The sequence below is a fragment of the Micropterus dolomieu genome, linkage group LG17 (genome assembly GCF_021292245.1).
Source record: "Micropterus dolomieu isolate WLL.071019.BEF.003 ecotype Adirondacks linkage group LG17, ASM2129224v1, whole genome shotgun sequence".
Classification (NCBI taxonomy): Eukaryota; Metazoa; Chordata; class Actinopteri; order Centrarchiformes; family Centrarchidae; genus Micropterus; species Micropterus dolomieu.
In genome coordinates, this window is record NC_060166.1 from 20,624,155 (window position 1) to 20,643,755 (window position 19,601).

The window sequence follows — 19,601 nt, forward strand, 5'->3', positions numbered from 1 at the left end:
AATGTGTGGTACAGTTGTTGTTTTTTTACGGTACATGTCATGATTGATAGAAAAGCAGTTAAGAACACACATTAAGCATAGAAATATCCAATCAGATATCATAAGAAAGATTCTTTGGTTGTAGGAGCAGCATGAATTCAGACTATAGAGAATTCAAAGTGTAGGACAAAAGAAGATCAAACTAAAACTAGAACTAAAAGTCATTTAAACCAACATTATTAAAAGTCTTTTGTCATTTAGGCAAAGATGTATTTTCCTGATAATTATTGAAAATGTATCAAAACTGACTTTTTGTTTAAATTTTTATCACAAACATACTCATACGTAATTTGTTTAACAATTGAGTGGGGAATAGAAAGACGTACATCGCATTTTTAGTATTCTAATAGTCATGATATTTTTGTCTTTGACTATATTAAGCGCAACAAAAAGGAAAGAAAGTAGCTCTGTGGGACTCTGGCAATGTTAACCCACATTAGCTTGATCTTCCTGCTGTGAGGAACTGGCCATTACTGAATTTTCTCATTTTGTATTTAACCTCGGCTTCACTGTCAGATAATGTGTGCTCATGGTGTTGGATATTGTTGGCCAGCTACAGATTGGCCAATGCCTTTAATCCTTGTGTGTTTCTCTTCTGACATTTGTATTTTTAGGTTGCTTTTATGTGTGTGAATGAATTTATTTACGTGTTCGCAAACTCAAAGTATTTTTTTATTTTATTTAATTGAATTGTTACTGCACTCAGTGGGCTTGGGCCTCACACCTGACTAAACTCTTGCTCGAGTATGTTACTGCTTGTGTGGACTAATGGATAGAGCAGGTCTGACTGGTGCATATATGAAGCCATGAGTCTGTGTGAACTCTGTGGGGCCAGCAGCATTAATAAAAGAGAGTGTATCCATTCGGAGAAAGTAAAGTCTAAAACATGCCCAAAATAGTTCCAGTGCAGATGTTCTTCAAGTCTATGACCTAGTACAGAATAGGTAAGCCTGGAAATGAGAGGTGTATTTAGAGTTACATAACTTCAAGTAAGACCGTTACAGGCCTTGAACCTTTAGTGTAGACGTTACAGCAAAAGACATTTAAAGATTTTTTGATGGCCTTTGAGCGCCCTGCTCTAATATCATCCCATCTTCTCTCCTCTTCTCTTCCCATTTCTCATGATGCACTGAATCCAGCTCTTCTTAACCCCTTTTTTTGTGTACAAGCACTCCTCTTCTCTCTGATCCATTTAACTCTCTTTTTAATCCACCACTGCCACCCTCCCCACGCCTTCCTCCCTCCTTCAGAGGGCGTATAATTATCTGGTCATCATTATCAGAATAATTCTGTTTCCTCATTATAAACCCATCTGCTCTGCTCTGCTTTGCAATCCAGCCAACAGGACATAAACACACAGCCATGCGGATACTGAAGCACATGCGCGCGCGCACACACACACACACACACACACACACACCTCTCTTTAACTCTCTCCTTTTCTGTCCCCTTACTGTCTCATCACTGGGGCCACTTGAGTGACTGAACACATCAGTGTAACTGGTGTGAGGTAATTATGTTGAGAGTGAGGTAAAGATGTTGGACTAATCTACTGAGATCCATAGAGGAATGAAAACTGCAGAGCACCTTCTCTGTCTGTGGTCTTGATGCAACCAAGGTAAAAAAATCAGCGGGATCTTCAATGCATTTACTTTGTTCAATGCAATGGCATTGAGTTTTAACCATGTGCAAATGTATGTCTCATTAAACATTCCGAGAAACGAGGTGGGAAGGCAACATTTTGAGTGGACAATTCTTGTTGATTTTAATCCTTGGACAATCAGAATGAGTAAACAACAACAGCAACAACCGATGAACCAAACCAAGACCCCAAAAAAACATCTGTTCTGTTTTTTTTAGCTGCAGAGACACCATAATATAAAGACTTTACTATTATAGAGGAGCATTCAGAAGGTAAAGTGACAGAGTATAGCCCAAATTTCCTACCTGGAGGTCTGGCTGAGTACAGGTTGATGTTAGTGTTGACTGCAGTTCTCAGAGAGGATAAAGGTAAGATAGTGAAAGAGAATTCTTGTGAGATTTCCACTGAAGGACAAATGCAGGATATGACTCATGAAGAGAAACTGTTACTATGGCTACCACTAGTTGCTAATCATAGTCCATTTAATCAACAAATTGTCGAAGCAGCTTTTCTCTTGAGAGATGAATGTCAACATTCAAAATGGCCTCATTACACCTACTGCAATGTTTATCAAGATAAGAAATTGTAATCTCCTTGATAAGATAATTAAAGTTTTAGCAGGCCCTATTTTAAAAAAATAAATTTTTAGATAAAGCAAAAGAAAAGTAAGCAGGTAGAGCCTGGACAGCATAGGGAATAGGATAGCACAGTAAAAATTTAAATACATGCAGCAGTGTATAAATACAAATGCACAATGTGATATACAGAAGAGGAGTGACAGTCACATAACACAATGTGTGAGCATGAAAGCAGCAAAAATAATGCATGAATCTCAGGAGAATTATTTCAGTGAAGTCCATTTGTCAAACACATACGCAGAAGCAGAGTGTGAGCAAGGTGTCTGCCAAATGCAAAAACACTAATGAATCTAATAAACAGAAAATTACCACGTCGATTAGTGAAGTGCAAAAAATGTCTATCAAAGAGCATTTCATGTGGTTAAATGTTGCTGTGATGACCTCTAAAAGCTCCAGTCTGGCAGCCAAGCCTTTTAGCACTACACAATCTTGCAGTGGCAGAAAGTACGTGCCTACAGTATGTTTGTGGAAGCATATGTGTGTGCGTGCGTGTGTGTGTAAGCGAGTACATCAGGATACATGGTGATCTGGAAGCAGTGTAACATTTGATCTTCAGCTCTGTTGTCGTTTCATTGGCCGTGCTCACACATATGTGCATAGTGCACTTAAGAACACTTGTAACTACATGCTCACACACACGCACACACACACACACACACACACACACACACACGCACACACACTATCGTAATTATAGATAGACTCGATGGTTAAAGGAGGATTACGGCAGTCTGTGAGGCAAAGATTTTATCAGCATACCATAGTATGTTGACGATTGCAATCTATGATAAAAAATCTCCAAAACGTTTTAAAACACGCTTTAAAGACAGAAAAGGTCACTAAAATATATTTTCTTCATTATTAATGTATCTTTAATGATAAACATGAAGAGCGAACCTTTATTTAGAACAATGTGTGTTCAACTTCCTCAAAACAAATAAAACAATGTAAATATCAATAGTTAACAGTGTCAAAATGCAGACAATTATCACTACTTTCTCCAACTGCTGCCATAATACATGTGTACAGTAGTCACCATTAAGCACTGTATCATTGTGTCTGTAGGTAAGATTTGGCTTTGGGGCAACATATTCACATATTAACCATCCTATTATTTAGCCACCTTTACAAAATCACTGATATCACAGTGAAAATATGCAATGGATAGCTTCAAAAGACAATGTCTTATTTTTTAATACAACAAACACATTAGCAGCTATATTATAAAAAAGAGCTGATTCTCTGAAGCTCTTTCTGAACCTAACTTGCACAATAATATTGTGTATGTTGTTTTTCCTTATTTCTCTCACACGCAAAACTGCTAATTAAGGCCAATGTATGCATAAAATTAACTTAAATAGATGTTTCATTGTAGTATCCAGTAGGCTGGCAGGTTGACAACACTTCATAAAATTGAGATGCCTTGGCCAACCTTTCTTCCAGTCATTGTTCTGAATGAGATTAGGCAGAATACATTTGTATAGATTGGGTTGATTGGATTATGATGTAGTATAACGTAATAAAATATCTCCTTTTTAATTACAGGGTTGGATATCATGTCATCTTTACACCAAATAACACAGCACATTTACTGTTGAAAAGTCTTTTCTCGTTCTACATCATATATACGTTAGCGTTCTCCCGCACCCCAAACTTTACCTTAACAACTGAATACACGATTGCACACACATACACTAAGGGGGTCATAGACAGCCACAAGTGTGTACATGCAACTCACTGACACAGACACACTTTTAGCCAAATACACGCATGCACGTATGCGCACACACACACAGTGCCCCAGCTGTGCAAGGGATTAGAGATTAGGAGAGAGGAAGAGGATGAATCTATCTAAAACACCACAGTCCACAACATTACTACACAGATACATCGCCAAACATTTATCCTACATGTCAGTAGAGATAAGTTTACAATGTACATTTTAGGTTAGGTTGTATAGAGACAAATAAGCGTCTTACATCTTTGATAAACTCCAAACAGTGTGTCAGCCTGCTGATAATGTCACCCCTGTTTTGCTGATGTAGTACCTCCAATCAGATCTCTTTGTTGCCTACTTCTATTATTTATCCTGCTCTTGTTTTTGTGCTATTGTTTAAATGGAGCCACTCTGCAAAGCAGTAGGATTAGGAGATCTGTTTGATGTTTTAATTTACTCTGCCATTTCTGAATCCGAGGCAGCAGCATGAATAGTGTATAATTCTGTAGATTGAAATCCATTAAAGGGAATTAAATTGTGGAATTACAAAGAAGACATGAATTATTTCTGATGGGCAGCACAAGTTCTGGGGAAGATATCTGTTTACAAATCTAGATAAGACCATTAATAACTATAACATCCGTGCTTTGACTGCAGGAGGATCTTGCATTAGGGTGGGAAAGCTGTACTAAAACCATGATATGTAATTTTATTTTAATAATTAATAAAGGGGAATGACTTATTCATGTAATGAAACCTGGCTGTCAGCCATCATGCGGCTTATGCTGCAAAAAAAGGTTGAATTGTGCAAAATACAGGGCAGAAATTTTAATTTAGTTCCTAGAGATGACTAGAAATAAAAGAAATAGAGAGAAAATGACAAATGGAGGATAGAGAGGCGGAAGGGGGGAGCTGATAAACAGACTTGGAGAACACTAGAGACTTTACTTTAAATAAACGGTATACCACCATTTGTCTGTCTGTCTATGGGGTCTCTTAGGGGGTTCAGTGTCAATCAATATGACTGCCTGTGAGTCAGTCTGATAGAGAGAAGCCAAATCTATTTCTTATTCCAAATGAAGTGATAACCTAAACCACCTTTTGACATCCAGCCATCACAAGAGTATAATGCACAAGACGGAAATTAGGTTACCTAGGATACATATTAAACACCATAACCACCCTTGTTAATTAAGCAGTTGTCAAATAAAGGGTTGGATACATTATACAGTGATGTTCTGCATGTAAACGCACCAGCTCCTCTTTACCCCTCCCCCTTTTCTGTGTGGACGTGTGTGTGTGTCCGTGTGCAGGTGAGGTCTGGAGTATAATCGCTCTGTCCAGCCTCAAGGTCAACTTTGCCACATGACTGATGATGATGACTGACAGCTACCTTTTGTGGCGTCTCTTCTCCATCCTTTTCTCCACCTATCTTCACCTCTCACTCTCGTCTGCCTCCCATTTCTCCTCTTAGAGCCTTCAAAGTCAGAGGCTTGTATGCCTGAATGGATGTGGGAAAATATGGTATACTAGTATACTGTCATGTAAAATAAGAGAAAGTACTAAAAAGGGGACATAGCCAGTTTTATAATCATGTGGTAGTCTGATTACTACTCAGCCTGTGATGGTTGTATATTCTACTGTGGATCTAGAGGAGCTTTTTACAGGTCTGAGAAATGCCCCTGGTGATGTCATCATGCTAATAAAGCTTGTGCTAGAAATTGGAGAATTGGAGTTTAAAAGACTGCACTTACCAGCAAGTGTCTATCAACAACATGCTATAGAGTTGCATTATGGGAAGTGTAGGATCAAATGTCTTTGGAGCTTGATGGTAAGAACTAAAAGTCAGGGCTCCCCAGTCTCTGCTCCATCAATGTTGACTATTCTTACCCTCAATGTTTTGAAATTGTAAACTAAATCCCTGGAATACCCCTTTCCCTTAACATATCAAGTTAGTTATGTTTATTGTGTTGTGCACATACAAGTGCATAGCCCATATGCACTTACAATAATGGTGACACATTAGTCAGACATATAACTTCCTACATTACATTGCAAACAAAGACCTTTGTCTTCTGTCTCAGGCTCAGCTGTTTTTATAACGAATGGCAATGTACCTGAGCTTGAACAGAGATCTTTGACTTTTAGTTAAATTTTGCTTTACACCGGGCTCCAGAGGCAATACTTCCGGAATTTAGGTTTGTACCAAACATCATCAGACCATCTTTTGAAATATTTGAACCCCATGCTTTGACACTGTATATAATTTTTAAGTGTGTGTAAGAATGGCTTAGTGGTTGCCAGTCCATGACTTTTACCAAATCAGCCACACAGGCAAATCACAGGCAGGTTGTAGATTCTACACACAGTGATATACTACTTTCTTTCACTGGCCAAATTGATTCCATCTCCCCTCTAACACACACAAAAGCACCCATGTTCAAAATTACTCACTCTCTCTCTCTCTCTCTCTCTCTCTCTCTCTCTCTCTCTCTCTCACACACACACTCAAGGGTATGATTTTGCACCAGCTTCTCTCATCTGAAACAATTTCTTCATTCCCTCCCTCTTTCAATCTCCCAACCACTTACAGCACCACTATTTCTCTCTATTTAGCCTGTCCACATCATAGAGGCACTGTGTTGTGTGCACGTGTGTGTGTGTGTGTGTGTGTGTGTGTGTGTGTGTGTGTGTGTGTGTGTGTGTTCCACCAGAGTGAGCTGATGGGTTGTGATAGGTCTCGGGGAGAAAGCCAGACCACACCAGTTAACACTGACCTCTCCATTGCTTTCTCTCCACCTCCCACACAACAACACCACCTGTCTCTCTCTCACTGTCTCTCTATCCCTCTTGTCTGTCTCTAACCTCTCTTTGTTTATCACTATAGTATATCACATGTCCTTTTCTTCGTCTCCTGCCTCTCCCTCTCTCAATTTATTAGTTCTTCTTCACACTCCCCATCCTGTCTTTATTTTTATCATTGTCCCTGCTCCTTGTGAAAGAGAATTCTTGTGAGATTTCCATTTTTTTTGGAGTGCTCACCAAAAAAAAAGCAAGTTTATATCATATCCCCAGCTCACTCTCCTACCGGCTCCCTCTATATTTTACCTTCCTTACCTTCCTCCACCTCCTTTCTTTCACCTTAAGGCATCTACAGACTGTGCGATAACATTGATCTCGCAGGTTCATTGCATGTTGCACTATGCCAGAAGTGTCTTGGTCATGATCTGTGTCACTGTGACTGTGCGATATCGCTTTTGAGGCATGTCAGATGGTGCCATATATACCTGGTCAATCCTAGAACTATGAAGTAAACAGAAAAAAACCCAGACAGATTTCTAGTTGAAAGGTTCCAATTTGATGCACCTCTGACCACACCCAGCATCACTGAAAGGTGTGGCTGGATGTGAACAGAAGCATGCTCTCTTGCACCTGTAACCACACCTTATGGTGAGGTCAGTTAATGGTGTCAGAAGTTAAACAACTAGATTTTTAGCGACTAAAGCTTGGAACTTCATGCTAATGTCATGCTAAAATTCTCACAACAACAATGCTAACATACTGATGTTCAGCTGGTATATTTTACCATGTTCGCTATGTTAGTTTAGGATGTTGCCATGCTAACATTTTCTAATTACTTTGTACTATAGGCTGATGGGAATGTCATTAGCTTTAGCCATTAGTATTTAATCCCAAACCATTGGACAAATTTATTTTTTGATCAGATGATGGCACTAGATGAAAAGTCAGGGGATTATCAAACTGAATACAAGTTATCCTGAATGTATGAATGTGCATCACAAATGCCATGGCATCCATTAAATGCTGACATTTCACTCAAAACCACAAATGTGAACTTTATGGAGGATTTGACCCCAAATTTGTTAACACAATTGAAATTCTGATGAAGGCTGTTTTTGGTCACCTAAGCTCTAAATCAGCAAATTGTGGACACATCCCTCAGTAAGATCCAAGGTTATTATATTTTTCATTATTTTTTATTTTTATTTAGTTTTGACTTTGTTCTCAATTTCACTTTAGTTTTAATCAGTTTTTAACATGGGTTTTTATTTTTGAAAATGCTTACTTTTAGTTTAGTTTTTATGAGTTTCAGTGTTAGTTTTAGTCTTTGTCGCTGCATGATGCCAAGCTCAGTTCAGTTTAGTTTATTCACAAAAAAAATACAAGTAAAATGCAGATCTGTGAAAAGGGACACCCTTATTTAAGCTATCTGAAGTTTGTATATAGGGGGCACATTGCCTAAATAAATACTACAGTGTAATATAGTGCGGTCCACCACCTGCTATGCTGTGGCCAGATGCCGCTCTGACCCGGGCTTTCCTGACGATTAAAGCAAGGCACCAATTCTGATTCAAATCTGGTTCATTCACATCATGGCAGGACAGCCACTGGACATGCAGTGTGCCACCTCTTCAGAGGACCAAAGCACTTTACACCCGTGGCTCATCAACAGGTGTCTTTGGCTAATCACTGTCAGCACCACCGAACAGTCTGGCCAGACCAACTTCCCCACAACGTCAGTTACACCCGGCTTCATATCCACCCAAAATACAGGCTAATGTGGGTCCTATAAAATAAACTGACAAAGACGAAAACTAAGGACATTAACTATATCATTTTAGTTTATTTTAGTTAGTTTTGCAAAGCTACATTACAGTTTCAGTTAGTTATTGTTTTTTGTAAAGCCTCTAGTGAAGCATCTAGTTTTCGTTATTTCCTTTGTCTTCGTTAACGAAGATCCAGGATTTGATTTGACTGACAACCAAAGATTTCACCACATTTTGTCCAGGATAGTCTGCAGGTGCAAAATGTAGAGGGCCCTTCCTCTTCAGTTTCAATAGATAGATAATAAACAGCAGTTTGACCTTGAGATGTGACTGCTCTCTCCAAACTGTGCCTCCCTCACTATCACCCCTCTTCCTCCCATCCTGTCAAGCCCTCTATTCAATATCTTAACACTCTCTCCATTTGGTCATGTCTCCCTCCATCTGTTTCCCCTCCTCTACATTTGTCACTCTCTCACTCTATTTCCCTCATTTGATCACTGCCTCCTCAAATAGCCTGCCCCCCATTCCTCCGCTCCCTTTTCTATCCATTACCTCCTCATTTGCGCATTCCACACTTCCTTATCTATCGAAATTCATCCTACAATTACTGTCCAAATTTAAACTTAATTTTAATATGCCTCATTCACCCTCTCCCCATGTCTCCATTCCTTCATTGCCTTCTCTTGTACTTTAAAATGGTTTTCTGTCCTCCCTCCCTCCATGTCATGATTTCCCCTCCCTCCTGCCTGCTTGCCTCTCCTCTGTTTCCTCACTCTCTCTCTCCCACCTGCTCCTTATTGCATTCCACCACTGTGCAGTGGTCAGTGCTCACTCATTTATCTGTTTATCCACCCCATGACGGTGTATGTGTGCGTGTCTGTGCAGTGATAATGAGGGGGCTGGCTGATCTAAACTTGCAGTATGACTCAATCAACCCTGACTAATAACAAAACCTTCCATTTACACACACACACACAGTGCAGCAGTGAGCCATGGTCATTTTGACACACTATACATCCCGTGGTCCATTCCTCGACACTTTGTTTCCTCCAGACCTCATTACTGTGCAATTTAACAGAAGAATTTGGTCTTTTCACTGTTTTATCAGTTGTTTTGTTTCTCTCCTTCCCTCCCCCTTTTTTTTTTTATCCTCATCAACTCTGCTTGTCTCTCTCCTTTTTCTGTCTCAAACTTCTGTATTTTTTCTGTTTAAAGACACTGACTAACTGTTGTCATCAGAATTCCCATTAGTGCAGCTAACAGTTACGTGCAATACTGATTAGTAACAAAAATAAATTTATGTGAACCCACAACAATTCATTATATCTTTCAGATGCACACAGGATGTGTCGAGCAAATTCTACCTGCTTGTTGTCGTCCATTTTTCTCAGACAAGTCTAATCCTCTGTCAAAACCTCTTCTATGTATCCTTTAAGGAAGCTTTGCTCTATCTCTATTTCTTTCTCTTGTCACTCCCTTTCTCTGTGGCCCTTTCAACTTTTAATTAATTCACTGAATGCTTTCTGGCAAGACATGTAGATCCCCTATTTTGCCAAAGCAGAAAATGAAGACATTCACTAAGGCTCACATTCAGGGTTGCGATAAGCACACATAATGGGGATTTATCTGCAAAATTGTAGGCGTTGGCTTTCAGACATTAGTGCTTGTGAGACACCTCTGTAGCTGCTACATGTACTGGGTTGAGTTGCAGTGCCATTTACTGAAAAATCTCCGGTATTTACTACATGACGTCTGCTTTGGAGATAAAAATTGCCTAAGGACAGTGGCCACTGTGCATTTTTGATTAGACTCCTATTCAATACCCACTATAAAGAAAACAATTTCATTTTTTAATTTAATTTATCCCAACTGATATTGCATTCAGCACCTTTTAAGCCTCAAGCTATTTTCAAATTAGAGCAGTGGATAATGTCATCCATTTGAGAAAAAAAACAAGAAACAGTGGATTGTAGGGCTAACGAACAAGGAACACATTAAGGATGGAGACATTCTATACATGGACAAACTGCACAGCCTTTTAGGCCTATTTGATGCATCTCATTACACCTATAGAGTGTTCATTTTCTATTTAAAAAGCCATTCATCATAGAGGGAATGTGACTGGCCTTCTTAATGTGCCAACATAAAGCTACTAATATCACATGCCTGATTTAAATATTCTCTGATTCATTGCTGCAACTCATTCCTACAAGCCAGATGGGGAACACCTTCTCTGCTGAATTTATACAAGGGACTATATGGGAGTCATTAGTGGAAAGGGGTGGCCAGAATAGAGGGAGAATTATGTAATGTTGGGAGACCTGAATTCTTTGGTGAAAACTGGAGACAGGGTTTTATCCAAGATTTATCTTTTATTTAATTGTATCTTGAGAGATTTATAGTTAAAAACAACAGCAAAAAACAAACAAACAGATCAAATGGATACATCAAAAGAATGACTTTGTGTGTCTCATGGGTCATAAAGTATTTGGTGATATGCAGATTATGATCTCTGACTCTTTTCCCTCAATATCAATTCGCTTTTGCAGGGAGATCGATGTCAGTTTTGAAGCACAGAATAGATCTGTGTCCAGGGGGTTCTCTCATTGGGTTGCTGTAAAAATAATTAATTTAGCAGCTCTTTAGGGAAGGGCGTTGCAGATTTTTGCAGTAAAAAAATGTTGAGGTGGGCTCTGTTTTTAATAAATTACTTTTAAAATTCAGACAACCTTCACACCTCAATACTTTTTACACTGTCCCGAAGCAAATTATTTAGATTTTGCAGCCCCCCTAAAAAGTTTTCTGTTTGCAGTCATGGTGGACTTTGGAATTTGCACCCAGTATTCACCCTGCATTTTTAATGTGGTGTATGTAATTTTTGATCATGCAATCACAAACAAAAGTCTAGACACAAATCATAACTGAAGTATTATCATGATATCGGATTTAAAATATGAACCTAAATATTCTCACAAAATAAATTCTAGTCAAAATGTTCACTTATTTAAAAACACAAACATTTCAGGGAGAAAGGAATAAGGAAAAGTGGGGGGGGGGGTTATATAGCATAATTACAGTGATGATATGGCATCAGAACAGTTTAGTGTCATCCTGTACAATATACAGCATTATCCCATTGTATGTACTTACTATATAGTACATTGGATCGTTGCATATATAGTTGGTCACTTGGTCACTCTCTCTAACCTTTCATAACAGGCAGATCTCATGTTCAATAAAAAAACACATTAAGTATGCAGGGCTGCTTAATTTCCTAAATGTTTTCTTGAGTTTGACAGCATTTCAGCTTCACCCCTTATTTTACCATTTAAATGTTCCATAATTTAGTTGAAAGAGTCTGAAGTGACTGCATGAGAGCTCTTCCTGATCGATGTCGGACTGCCACCCACTGTGCTCTGTTTGCGGCCCGTGGAGGCTCCGTCGAGAATCCAGGAAAAGAAGTTTGAATTACTTTAAAACCTATCCATAGCCTGCCTCTGAAACACAGACTGAGTAGACAGAAATCCTCCTGTAGTGAGGATGAGGGAGGACTGATTCGTGGAGTCAAGGGTGAAGAAAGGGCCTCATCAAAAGTGTCTGTGACAGGCTGAAGCTATTGTCATATGATGAATCTATGAATCTATATGTTAACATATCCTCGCTGAAATGTGCTTGCAGCACAGTGTCCTATCTGGCAAAAATAGCTCAATAGCCACTTCTACGTGTGAAGATTTGTTTCTACATCCACGTTGAGACCACAATTGTCATTTTGTTTTGTGAGTGCGAAAGACTGACTACTCCAACGACAATGCGAGGGTGTTGGGAGCCAGATAGGAGAGGGCACACTTGCCTACATGTTTTAATCCTTTGACATTGCAGGGACACGTGCGTCAGTGGATTAAAGATGATTGTAAAACGTGATGACTCTTTAGAATTTTTAACCACCAGTGATAAGTGGTTGCATTGTGCCCTTCATGAATTATTGGCTGTCATTCTTGCACTTATCGTATTTTTTGCAGCTTTTCAACCAGGGCTTTTATTTCTGTAGCTGTTTTAATCCTTTTTTTTACCTGCTGAACAGGTCAGTTCAGTTTTGACACCGTTGCTATAGTCACATAATTGTTTTATTCAGTATGGTTTGGGGATTAGCATTTTCATGGACAGGGACAAGTGCGAGTAATGCATCTGACAAAGCAGTTTTGCATTATTTCTGTTTTGTCACAACCCAAATAGCTCCAGGGGTGTTGCACTTTTGCTGACCTTGGGCCAAGATATGGTGGGTGTAATTCAGTTTAGCCGTAATGTATTTGGTGTGCAGAGTATCCAGCAGTATACCTCACAGTAACATGATCCATAATGCATTCCTTCACAGATTTCTACCTTACAGCAGCCCACTAAACTAATCATGTTTCACTCTATGTCTTGGTGTGTGTCTCTGCCGGTCTGTTGGCTCCGTTTCTATCTCCTTTCTATTTCCCTCTGTTTGCTTCTATCTTTCATTCAGCTTTTAGCTGCTGCTTTCTGAGCTTATGGGCCTCAAAGAAAAGGGTGATCACAAGGACGATGGAGACAGTGATTCATGAAAAGTCACTGAGAACAGAGAGACTCTCCAGATTTGCCGTCACTCCCACAAGAAACCCCTGTATGATTATGTGTGTTTCTGTTTGTGTATGAGCTACCAGCATCCATTTTTTATGAGGCACAGTTGTTACTTTAAATCTTAAACTTATTTCTGTCACCTGCAAGGTTGATGCTATTAGGAAGCAGCTCTCTTCTTTTTAGACTGATTAGAATGAAGCCTGTTTGAACGAGAGCCTTCACACATAAACTGTAAATTTTATAAAACAAATGAATCTGAAATGGCTTTAATATTACAAAGTCTGCATCATCCCATGCTACACTAAAATAAATAACATTTTTCAAGTTGTTGCCTTCTCTGTTTCATTTCTGAACTCCCAACGCTCTGATATCTGGGTTGTAGTCTGTATAGTACATAAAACTGTTATGTATGCACCACTAATTCACCTACAGCATGTTTTTCCTTATCAGTCCAGCAGATTAGACCAACGCCTGCTAAAGATCTGACTAAGTTGGTTGTTTGGTTTTTAAGCCTCTTTGGTCAAGTATGCCTTGAACCCAGATTGCCAGAGTTAAAGGGAAATCAGTTCATCCATCATCCTCCACCCATCATCTGTACCATTTTCCTCTGCATCAAATCATTCAGCCAGCCTCCTGTTTCACACTAATGACAAATTTCCATACAAAAATGACTGTATTTATAACTATGATGACAAAGCCAATATTACAGTATGCTGCAATTCTATGCTAAGGACCAATTGTAGCTTTCCTTTACTACTGTTTCTGCCTATTAACAGTTGGAAGTACAAGTGTGCACTGAGTCAACTCTACAAGCAGCCAGCCACAGACTGTCGAGTGACCACTTTCAGCAGTAATAGTTCAAGTATTGAGTGATTGAGAGTGGAGTGGTTGGTGGATGGAGATTTAACTTGCCTGTTAAGCTGCAGCACCGGGTAACAGGCTTATTATGGCACCAACGATCACCTTTTAACTTTAGGGCTAAGTGGTGCCAGGGCCAACGCAGCATGGTAACCACAAAGCAGCATTCCCTGACAGATTTCTCAGGTGAAAAGGAAAACAAAAACTGCAGGTGCATAATAAAGATTGAGAAACAAAGAAGGTGAGGCAGTAATGGCCAACAAAAGTCTGTATTAAGGTGTAGGTAGAATAGAGGAAGGCAAAAGACAGACATACAAATAAGGAGGCCGAGATAAAAGAAGAAAGAGAGACAGAATTGCTCCATATGAGGCACTCTAATGTTGTCCTCGGGCCTCCCTGAGGGAAAAACATAAACACACACATACACACAATGCCCTCTCTCTATTTCTCCATCATCTCCTTTTCTCATTTTGCTCTCAACTTTCCAGCCTCTTCCTCATAACCTCAGTTTCTCTCTCTTCTCACTTGCTTCTACATCCGGTTTTCCTTTACCCTCTCTATTCAACTTGTGTTTTTTACTCTCACTTTCTCTTTCTTCAATTTTTTCATTTCCCCCCCTCCCCTTTCCACTATCATTGGAACATTGTGACAATTTAATCCCGCAACCACTGGCTACACAGTGTTGGCAACCTCAAAAGTATGTATGAGAGAGCCAGAAACACAGAGAGAGACAGAGAGAGAGAGAGAGAGAGAGAGAGAGAGACAGAGAGAGACAGAGAGAGACAGAGAAACAGAGAGAGAGTCTGTGTGTGTGTGTGTGTGTGAGAAATTGTGTGTGTGTTGACTGGATGCCAGTTGGCCTGTGGTGCAGCAAGCTGTCCTAATGAAGTGATCCTATGCACCCCTCCAACCAATCAGAATTTGTTTTAATACAGCAAGCACACAGGGACCCACGGTAATTATTTTAACCCATACTAGGAAATATCACGAGAATGATAAACAGTCAGTTCCCTATGATCCTAACAACAAAACAAGGACCGAAACAAATACAACTGACCTCTTTGGAGGTTCATTTAACAAAGACTAAATTGTTTTTATACTTGTAAAATACTAGACTAAAGCCAGCGAGAAATTGGCATGGCTTTGAAAACATGTAACAATTGGTACTGTAGCAGTCGGAGCCACAAATTTCTCCAGGGTATTTTGGGGAACATTTTCTCTCCTCATTAATAACTTTGAAAAAATAATCTGTTCTGTCAAATTTGGCCCACTGGAGCAATTTCAAATAAAGACACATTGGAGAGCTAGATTATACTGGTACATCAAAGTTCAAAAATGTGTTAATCATAAAATGTTCTGATAAGTTCAAATTGTATTATAATTTATTATAAATGTTTTTGTGTGTGTGTGCCAATAATTGAACTATTGATTAACACTGTCGCATCACTGTTAAAGTTCTTTGATATCCATTCTTACTTGAATTTACTTAAATTCTTATCCCCCAGTGGTTACATGGGGAAACATACACTCTTATCGGGAGTAATTCAATTAGCACTAACAAGATCACTGGAGCATCAATATGCTAATCAGATCAGCGAATAGTGAATCTAATCCTTAGCCTAATCAACTGACCTCAGACCAACAAATCACATGATCAATAATACTACTCAGAAAGACAGGTTACATGAAATGCATTATTGGAAACAGATGCCAATTATGGATGTTTTTAGCCATGCTGGTGGCATGGCTCTGGCAATGGTCACATCAGTTGGTCTATCCAACACCTTGGTCCAAACTGAAATACTGTATTTCACCAACTATTGGATAGATAGCCATGACATTTTGTACAGATATCGATCTAGTCACTTTGTGAACCCTTGACTTCCCCTCCAGCGCCACCGTGAGGTTAACTTTTTTAGTTTTGAGTGAAATGTCTCCACACTGTTTGGATAGATTGACATGACATTTTGTATAGACATTCATGGCCCCATCTGGATAAATTGTAATTACTTTGGTGACTACTTAAGTCTTACTCGAATGTCTCCATTAATTGTTGTTGAATCCTGACATTACCATCAGCCTCAGTTGTGCTTTGTGTTTTGTGCCAATTAGCAAAGAATATTGAGTCTAACTATGCCCTGGCTCACAGGTGGCTTCCTTGCCACTTTAAGAGGCTGGATTAAACATTCATACAAAACGAATCTCCCTCGAGTTAAGTTGTTTGACGTAAGCCTTGTGAGATCTGCCTAGTGGTGAATACATATTTTTGTGATGGAGGACTTAAATGTCTTGTCTCTCTTAGCCTTTGGCATAGTTCCTTGCCATTAGATTGTCACATCAAGCTCCACTATAGAGTGCAGCGCACATTTAACATTAAAACAATACAGGCACATATGAGGGGTTTATCTTAAGCAGCTCTTTTGCAGAGCAAGAATGACTGCAAGAACAGTATCGTCTTAAATTTCAAGATCACCATAATCAAAAGAAACCTGTGATTAGGAAGGCTAATGTCAGAGGCTTAAGACCCTTTCTGTGAGTATCCCTGAGTGTACACTACACATAGCTAACCATATGATTACATGACAAAATTCAGCATTAGTGGTAGGCTACTTTTGCAGCAAACATGCCCATCATGCATGCATATTCAAAAAAATATTTTCTAGTGAAAAAGTCTAGTTTAACAGATTAAATTAAATTATTATGGAAAAGGATAAAAAAGTTTATAGTCTGTCTCCCTACTTGTGAATATAAGCCTTACTACAGCTCATAATTTAATATACGCTATTATTTTGTAAATGTCATATGACATTTAAAACTTAAGGGCTGTTTTGTTGATGTTGTATCAGGGGGAATATCGACAAGTACTTACTATTGATATCATTGTCTGGGTAATAATTTATTTTCCTTTTATTAGCAGTAAAGTCAGGTAAATAGTTATTTATTTTCCTTTTATTAGAGGTAAAGTCAGTTAAATTGTTAAAATTTCATTCTATTGGATTGTGGATGGGTAACCACAGGTGCAAAGATATTCACAGATGTTCTCAGGTTTAGTCACTGTAATACTCAAACAGCTTAACGGGATCAGCTTTAACCTGAGTATGATAAACAGCTGGTTTCCTGTAAGCAACATTGTGGTGTAGGCCACACCTGGCAGAGAGAGAGAGAGAGAGAGAGAGAGAGAGAGAGAGAGAGGAGGATAGGATAGGAAATGTGAAAGAAAGCATTAGTCAGACAGTCGAGCTGTCAGCACTCCTGCTGAGCCTCCCCAGCTACTTCCTGTATGTGTGTGTGTGTGTGAGTGTGTGTGTGTGTGTGTGTGTGTGTGTGTGTGTGAGAGAGTGAGCACAACTGCATGTGTGAGATGAAGCAGCCTAGCTAGAGTAGCTTCATCTTCCACTCTGCTAGGAAAACACACACCATTACTACATTACTTCAATAATAGATATGCTTTGCATCATGATACAGCCCCCCCACACACACACACACTTCGGCACAGTGATGTACAAAGCCTGCCATGCATGTAATACGTCTAATACAGTATGTGTATACACAGCTGCCCGTATATGCTGTAAGAATTCATTCAGGTACAAGATAAAAGTGGAGCTTGTTGTGTTTATTATGACAGACCTGATATGCTCACTGTGTACCCAACAGCTTTGCAGGAGGAAAAAAAAGTCTCAATCTTTCTTCTAGTTTTATATGTCTGATTCCTAATGTAAACATTTTTTTTATGTATCTTTGGCTCCATCTCTCATTAAATGGGCTCCATCCGTCTAAAGCTACAGTGTAAGCTTACTCATCCAGGAATTGCACTATTTAAATATTATTCACCAAGTAATTGATTTGTTGGCAAAATATGGCAAAAGGGTTGCCATTGTACTTTGACATATCCCGTGGGATTATGCAAACATGCTAAGTATGTCTAGTGTATAGTGAGTCACAGAGTAAACACTGTGAATGCTAAATGTCTCTCTCCTTTCCTTCCTCCCAATTTTGTTGTTCGCTCTCTTCTGTCCTCTGACTTCCTCTCCCCTTTCCTCATCTCCGTCTCCTACTCAGGACATCCCATCTATTGAAGGAGAAAAATATCAAGTAATATTAGTTTAATCTACAAACAATTGAAGAGAAAATGACTTATTGACAAACACTTCTTCTCTCATTACAATAAGATTATTTCACTCTTGAGTCATGGCTACTCCCACTAATCTGTCAGGCTATAGTGATTTATCCCCCTTGACTACTGCAATATTGCCAATCTGCCACCTGACGCTAAGCTCCTTTTCCCTGCCACTACACCCACTGTGAGAGAAATAAAATATGCAAGCAAAGCTATTTGAACACTGAAAATACTGTACTGTAAAAAAAGGACATTTTGATAACTTTTTTCATCAAAGAATCTTCCAATGAACATGTTTGCTGCAAGCAATATTGCCACTGCCCCCAAAGTCATTAAAGTCCAGTGCAGGAAATGCATTGCAGAGATGGCAAAAACAAAGGTGAATGTGCTGAATTTTAGAAAAAGTGACAATAATGATGAAGATGAAGAGTGATGGATGGTTAAAATCAATCAACCTAAAACCAGCCAGTAGCATGTGTTTATGGCACCAAAGGTGAATTGAAAATGAAAAGTTTATTATCACATTGATGCATGCATCTTATTAAAAAAATATTTCCATATTTCCACTTCTGTTTGATGTGTAATATTGCCCACAATGGTCAAATTTTTCAGATCAGTAGTCAGTAGTCAGGTCAGGGTTATTGTTTTTACATTTTTGTTGACTCTTATTAGAAGATTATTTATAAAGACAAATGAACTAAGCTTGAGAGGTGGAGTTTGGGTGGCCTTACTAAAAGCTCTAAATGTGTCAAGCCCCTCCTGCCTACTATGTAGACATATTTATTAAAGTTACTAAAATGCACTGTTTGTACTTGAAGTTTAGTTCAATCAAAAAAAAAATTCTAATAAAAAAAAAGACTAAAAATCAATACATTCCCACAAGAAACATAGACGCCACATCAAAAACACTTATCTTCCTCACTCTGTGCTACGACTCCCTTTCATGACCCTACTCAGCTGATAAGTCATGTGAGTCAAGATGAACCAAATATTATGTTGATTTACTTCCAACCGGTCATTAAAAATTTGTATTCCTTTTTGTCAAAGTCAAGGTTTCTTTTGGCAGTTTTATAAAGAGTTCAGTGTGTAAACATCTGCTAATTAGCACTGTACTCTGAGGCACAAGCTGTGACATCGCAATGAATGGAGGCTTGTAATCTTGGTTCTCACCAAGCCAGAGGAACAAAGAGAAAAGAGGGAATGACATGAATAAAAAAGTCTTCAAAATGATCATCTGAGGGTTTTTTCATGTTCAGATGTTCAGACAGCCTGTTTCATCGAGGAGCAGCGCAAGAACCAAAGTAATCTATTGGTTGTCAGACCTAGAAATAAATCATGACTTAGTGCTATTGGCAGCATCTGTCTCCCGTTACTCAACACACATATACACACACACACACACACACACACACACACACACACA

The 19,601-nt window shown here is 39.0% G+C and overlaps 1 protein-coding gene across 7 annotated transcripts in view; it reads right to left on the reverse strand.

Moving 5' to 3' along the window:
- Positions 1-19,601, reverse strand: part of zgc:172282 (leucine-rich repeat and fibronectin type III domain-containing protein 1-like protein) — a 136,508-nt gene that overhangs the window by 97,484 nt on the left and 19,423 nt on the right. The window contains exon 1 of one of the 7 annotated variants that reach the window (XM_046074899.1): positions 17,689-17,707. The exons of 5 other annotated variants lie outside the window; for them this stretch is intronic. The gene's annotated coding sequence lies outside the window, so the exon portion shown is untranslated. Of the gene's footprint in view, positions 1-1,986; positions 2,006-17,688; positions 17,708-19,601 lie in introns of those variants that run through there. One more of the 7 variants, XM_046074897.1, reaches the window with a different exon arrangement.